This window comes from Trachinotus anak, unplaced genomic scaffold, assembly GCF_046630095.1.
Source record: "Trachinotus anak isolate AG129_WGS33_773 ecotype Australia unplaced genomic scaffold, CSIRO_AGI_Tana_v1 ptg000010l, whole genome shotgun sequence".
Taxonomy (NCBI): Eukaryota; Metazoa; Chordata; class Actinopteri; order Carangiformes; family Carangidae; genus Trachinotus; species Trachinotus anak.
Genome location: NW_027273861.1, coordinates 3,124,710 through 3,132,193, shown reverse-complemented (window position 1 = coordinate 3,132,193; position 7,484 = coordinate 3,124,710).

Genomic DNA, 7,484 nt, shown 5'->3' with positions numbered 1-7,484 from the left:
CATAGAGTCCGGTTTCACATGGCTTTTTCATCTGTTTGTCTATTGTCTATATAGACGATATAAACCAATGGAGCCCAATTCAGTCTCTTTCACATGTAGATCTACAACAGATGTCCATGTCTTATCCAATGGATATAACCCACTTATTTACGTCCAAGACTGACACACATCCATTTCAGCTCTGATACAAAGTTTCATCTGTATTTTTAATGCTAGCTTATCAATTTATTATTTTTTCTTTAGCAACACACCCGTGAAAACATTAGCATATAGCTGAAGAAAAAGAAAAAGAGAAGAGCACATAACGACCCTTTGTCTGTTTCTCCCTCCCGAGCCGGGGCACATGACAGTTTTTGAGCACCGGTTTTTGAACATTGCCTGAGGTGGCCTCGTTTTCCACTGGCTATACAGTGACTGCTCTCTGATGATATATGTCCACAGCAATTCAAATTCCAAATTTTACTGGAGACAGCTGTTCTTCATAACCCTTTATGTAATCCACATCAGGTTTTCGCTGTAGGTTAATTCCTTTAATCTACCTCATCTCCCGTTGTGAGAGTCACCCCCCTTTCAGATATTGTTGCATCAAACCTTGCATTTGCTGAAATTTTCAGCAATAGTTGAACCAAAGAAATTACTGCTCCTGATGGGGGCATTAGCTAAGGCCCTTAAAGGTTCTTAAACGACCATTCCAGCAATTTAGTTTTGCACTTCCATAAAGTTTGGGGACTTGTGAGAGACTGATTAAAAAAAGAAATGTCAAAATAGAAGCAACAGAAGTCAAAATATCTTGACTTTTATTCCTTATTATGAGCCAAGCTCCTACATCTCCAATAATGTACCTCAGTAGTATCTTTCATATATGTAAACCCTGCCTTCCTGTTAAAAGCCCTCATCTTTCAAAGTCCATGCCATAAGTTTATCAACAGTTTTGCCCCCAGATGAATTGTTTAAAGTTTTCTGTATAATTAAAAATAACCCTGATGACATCAGCAGGGTTATAACCTACATGTTACGTCTTGGTTGGTTTCACATATTCTTTAATCCACATATTATATAATTTCCTCTATTTATTTAATTTGGCTTTTTAGGTTGGTATACTTGACAAGCCATACTTGACATTTTTCCATCCATCCATTATCTATACCGCTTATCTGTACAGGGTCGCAGGAGGTGGGGGTCGGTGGGGGGTCTGGAGCCAATCCCAGTTGACAGTGGGTAAAGGCGGGGTACACTGGCGGGGTCTATCACAGGCTGACATGTAGAGACCAACAGCACAATACACTTATGAGCAGTTTAGAGTCACCAATTAACCTAATGTGTTTGGGCTGTGGGAGGAAGCCATGCAGACATGGGGAGAGCATGCAAACTCCACACAGAAACACAGAAAGGCGCCAACCCCCGCGGCCTGGGGTCAGAACCTTCCAGAACCTTCTTGCTGTGAGGTGACAGTGCTAACCACTGCACCACTGTGCCGCCCCAGGCGTACATTTTTCTCTCTCCGAAATATGCCCACTGCATGTAAATAACTTTGGCTGTGGGTGTGGCCTAAACCAACCCCGAACCAAGACACAAACTATCTGAACAATCTGTGTGATAAATGTGAAATTTGGTCTACTTGTCGAACAAATAACAACAAACAGTTCTACTGTGGCATTTTTAAACCGAGGCCATAAATGTCACAACTAACCCATTCAGACAAATGTCATGAAATCTGATACGCTTTCTTAGGAAGCATGTAATCAGTCAGACAGGCCGTCTTTTCCTTTAGCGCATCACATCAGTGAAATTCAGTACCACAATCAATTAGACTGTCTATTATTCTATTCTATTCCCTTATTCTATTAGTCATTTAAGTATACTGTCAAGAAATGGTTTACTGAAAACCAACAGTGTCAACACGGGTGCTGTTTTTATCAACCTTTAAACATGACACAATACTTAACCTGTATCATTTAACTGTATTATATATGCTGTGTTCAACTATATTTAACTTTATTTTATATTTTATCTGTACTGTCTAATCATGATGTTGTATGTTTCTAACTATTGTACATTATTCTTATTATTTTTGGATGCCTAACGTCAGTTGGCAAAGGGACTGCAAACTCGGGTACATTTATTTGAATGCAGATTAATGTACATTGTCCCTTTTTAAATAAATATATTGAAAACATTACAATTGAAAGTCTGTGGATGTATGGAAGTTCATGTCTGATTGTTTCAATTGCTTCAAAATCCACAGAGCATTAACGTTGTCACATCTTATGATTAATTCACTATCTGTTCAGTAAATACTCAGCAGGGGCTCAGGAAGTAGACTGGAAATTGGAAGGTTGGTGGTTCGATTCCCAGCTTCAGTGGTCTGCATGACAAAGTGTCATTGGGCACGTTACCGAACCCCAATGTCCCGTCAGGGTGTGATAGAGAAGTACTCTATTTAGTGAAAAAGCGCTGGATTAATGTGTGAAAGTGGCTTGCAATGTAAAGTGCGATCCTACTCGCACAGTTGTATCATGAGAGCCATAGGTGACTGTGGGCTGCTGAATCAATACATTTTTTCCTATAAATATATTGGCCACCCAGAGGAGAGTTTGAAATAACAAGCAGATTAAATGTCCCGACCTGCAAATGCTGTCCAGAGGCACACTGTTTTAACTGATGTGAAGGGATTAAAACTGGATGGAGGCGTGTGTGCTGCTGTTTTCAGTCTGTGTGCAGAGCTGTCTGTAGAATCAGACTCTTTCTGACCTGTTAGCGGTACATTTGTGAGAAATATGCTGTCATAAAAACATGTAGTAAAAGCAATGAATCATAAATTCAAGCCTGAATAGATTCTGTATGTCATGCAATATCTTTCAGCTTACCAGTACTGTAGACCACTCTTAAAGGCTCATATGGCTTACACTCTGAAACCAAATCTCTAATTTAACTTCCTCAAAGCATTACCTCCTGCAGAAGTCCCATCAATTATCACACATCGATTTTCCCATTCACACAAATGTCTTTCAGGATAACGGAAAATGATTTTTGTCTGATCAACATGTGAAAACACAACAGCGTGTTGTCAAATGCACCAGTGAGAGGGTTAAGTTGCAGATTTTTTTAGTATTTATTATTGTTGTTTGTATTACCCTTTTCAGTCCACAAAATGGTAAGTGTGTATCTGGAAGCAGAAGTATTGAATGGGCAAAGTAAGTCTAATAATTCATAAGTTGTTTTCAGGGGCATTAATGAAGAAGCAGGTTCCTGACTTTCATCAATCCTTGAGTGTGCCAGAGCTGGAGAGGGCACAGAAGCGATGCTACAGGATCATTTGCTTTCTGTCTTCTTCTCTTCCATCACTGAGTGGCAGGTGTGACGAGGCCACCCTGCACACCCTCACTAGCTTGTAACCCCAACGTCCTCACTTCCTCTCTTTGGTGGTGTTGGGAATGTGTAGTGCCCACTGGCAGAACCAAAAGACAGGGCCTCTTGGGGGCAGCCCGGTAGTCGAGTGGTTAGGGCGCATACCATGTGGAGCACAAGACGCTCGTAGCAGGCAGTCACCGGTTTGACTGGTCCAACTTTTTCTTGCATGTCATTCCCCTCTCTCTACCCCCTTTCCTGTCAGTCTTCACTAACCTATAATAAAGGCATAAAATAAATAAAAAAATTAAAAATTAAAAAATAAATAAAGACATGGCCTCTCTTTTATTCCACTACTTCCTGTTTTAGGGTTCATGTCGTTAAAGTGGGGAATAGGTAAATGTTGTGCCCACATAGTGCATCTTCCAGCAAAATGCTGCTAAATCAGGTGCCTCTCAGCTCAAACATCCAGAGGACAGAAGGAGGTGGAGCACACCGATTAATTCACAGCCTTTAACTGTTCAAACAGACGAACGTTTGGAGTCTGATGAAGACACAGCAGTGTCTGTTAACATAGTTAAAAGCTGTGAATTCGTTGGTGTGCTCCAGTCCCTTTTATCCTCTCATAGTCATACAGCCTAAAGGTAGTCCATGTGTTTTGGTTATAAAGCAGGTCTAGGTTCTATATTAATACTGTGAAAGTATCAAAGCCTCAGTCCACAGAGAAATGCACACAGTCTGTATTCAGAAACTGAGCCTTAAAACCAGCCGCCAGGACTTCTGGAACTTTGTGATGTCACAACAAAGCAATCACTGTTTATTGTGGTAATGTCCCTATAGTGTTTGACACAAATCTGTGTTTTTATTCTTTGGTACTTAATAAATGAATCTGATTCTGAACCAAATCATTGAGAATAGCTGGTGATATCAATGCAATGTGAGTTATATATCAAAAACACACATTTCTGGATTTTTTAAGAAAAAGTTTAACACATGTTGACACCATGTCGCCCTCATTACTCTTAAAATATCAGCTGTATGGAGGAAAAAGACAGCTCATAATAATGGAAAAACACAAATACTGCACAGCTATTTTTGTTTATTTTGTCCTTGGCCATCTCTACCCACAAAAACATGTTTGGAATATCAGAATGCTCTGTTTGTTCTGTGTTCAGAAAGAGGAAGCATCGCTCTTCCTTCACAACCACTGAAACAAAGTTTTCACTGTCTCTCCCAAAAACTTTTCATTGGGAGTTAGAAGAGAGGGCGCTGGGATACTGGGAGAGAGAAGTAGGAACAAGATACTTGTCTTCATGCTAAATAATGTTTATCTAAGTCCACACCTGACCATCAATGAGTAACAGACTCCATGTGCACAGCTGCAGGAGTCGTTGTTACTTTTGATAAGTGTCCACCAGCTTTGCTTCGCCTGCTTCAGTGATAGACAGGTTCATGTGGGCATGTGCAAAAAAAGTAAGGAACATGTGGAGGTATATAGGTGGAGGGGTGATGCAGGGAGAGGGACTTTCTTAGGGATCTGAGACTTGTTAAAACCTGTGCTTGTGATTTTGTCAACAACGCCAACAACCCTTGGGAGCCATCTGCTCTGTACCAGGGAATCTGATACCAGAACTGCTCTTTGCTTCTTGCTTTTGGGCTCATGTCACCTAAAAAGGTGACATGGTATACTGTGTGTGTATGGAGACATGTGACATGCAGGTTTGTTGAAGCAAAAAGAATAAATATGTGGGGTCACTGAGGCCCCATATGATATCAGGGAAGAATTATAAAGACCACAGTCAGTGGATGTCAGTTTGTATTAGGAGATGAAGGACGGCCTGCTCTTGTGTAATAAGTCCCTGCTGCTGTTTTGTCTTGTTTCTATTTACCATCAGTCCCATGACTTATACTGCACTTTATCAGAAATGCACTGAAGCCCATAAAACTCTTGGCTGATGCATTACATTGTAGCAGCCGTGTGTAAATGTTTTTTTCCCCATGACCAGCTGTGGAAGACACTGCATGTGGATATATGGTCCGAAATCACTGGGTTTTAGTACCAGGTGCAACTCAGTGGAGATGTTGACACCCGATGTCTGGACACAAATACTGCTGTATCTATATGTATATATATATTTATATGTATTTATGTCACAGCAGTGCAGTGGTTAGCACTGTCTCCTCTCAGCAAGAAGGTTCTGGGTTCGGGCCTTTCTGTGTGAAATGTGCCTGTTCTCCGTGCGTCTGCGTGGGTTCCTGGAGTACCCAGCATGTCTTTGGACTGTGGGAAATACTGACTGAGCTTTGTACTTCTGTTCTGTTAAAGCATGTGTGGATCAGAAGACTGTAACAGTTTTACATGATAAAGATCTTCAAGAGTGGTGTTAACACAGATTATGTTAAATACAGTTTCACTGCGTTTTATGTTAAAGGAAAACGAAAGGCTGACAGTACAGAGGTCAAAAAAAAAAAAAAGAAGTGGCATGCATAGACTCTCTTGGGGCAAAAACTAAAAGGGGACCTACAGTGTGCACAGAGTTATGGCTATGTTTAAAGTTATGTGTCATTGTTCCCAAAGGTCACCACAGAGTGGCAGAGGACAACCACAGGGCATCTGGGCTGACCAGAGGGTCACTTTGCGGGCACTTGGGCTGCTACAGTGCCCGTAGTTTGACTTTGGGGGGAAAATAAAGCATGGAAGTGTTGTGTTAGGGCACAGGCACATCCTGGTTAACAAAAGGACACTTTGGCAAGCACTGACACAAACACACACACACACACACACACACACACACAACCACACACAAACACACACACGAACACAAACACACACAGATGAAAAACAAAGCAATGGAAGTTAAACAAATTTGGTGCACACAATGTTGATGAAAAAACAAAGAAACTGACATGAAGACTGGGACTGGGGGGGGGGGGGGGGGGGGGGGGGGTTCATGGTTGGGGGGATTGGGAGCATAAACCAGAGACAATATTGGCTAAAATAAACACTATGAATGAATTTTCTTCAGGATGTGATGGAGTCTTGAAGGATCCAAGCCAGAAACAACCCTGTGAAACGGTTAGAATCAAGTTGAAACTTCAGTTCTCGAGCACATTTAAACACAGCCCCAGCTGGACGGCTGCAAAAGACATTAAAATAAATAAAAACAGGGAAAACAAATGTATAAAATAAGTCAAACATGAGGAGAAGGATTTGAGATTAAGCTAACACAGAGAGACTATAAAACCAATAGCTTTTTTACAGTAAGTTGTCTGAGGTCAGCTATCACCAGCTAAAATTAGCCAGAATAAGATCCCGATCATACCAGGTCAAGTGAGACTGAAATGTCAAAACCCAATCTTAAGTGAAATATCATAGGAATCCATTGGGATGGATAATCTGCATCGAGCGCGATCCCCGACTCCGCTAGTCCATGTGTCAAAGTAGGGCACGATACTTCTGGGGCATTTCTGGGTGGTTGTGCTGTGCCCTCAGTGTGTGGGTTACCACTTTGGTTTATGGCCAAATGGCTGCACAACTAATGACATCCCCATTCCCTTTTTGGTAAACATTAAACCTGCTTGACATCAGGATGTTGTTGTGAGCATGTTAGCATACGGCTATTAGCTTTTAGCTCTAACTCTTATTTTTATACCAGTAGCTGTTGTACTGGATTACTCAGAAAGAACGGGGAGATAAGAAAGATTTCTTCAAACTCTTTCTGTGACCATATTTTAATAAAACACGCTCAGTGGTGCATGAGTGAACTGGTATTTCCCTGCAGTGCGCTGACTTTGTTTCCTGTACTGCACCAGTTTAGTGTCTTAGCGACTCGCGGTGCACACCGGGCATAGGGTGTAGTGATGCACTGCAGATATGGTGCCAAGGATCAGGGTGCTTTTTGTGTAGTTTGCATTTTGAACCAGCCCTCAGCTCTCCTGTGCTGACAGCCTCTCCTTTACTGTGCTCAGCCTCTGTGCAGCCATCTGAAGGCAGCAGGTATACAGTATCCACACTGGCCGTGCCCTGTGGTGTGAATTTTCAGCTTTGCACTTCCTCCAATTTTATACATATCACATAAACTTGTTGCCATCTCTTCCAAATATAATGCTTTGTTTTTTATGAGCCATAAACCTAT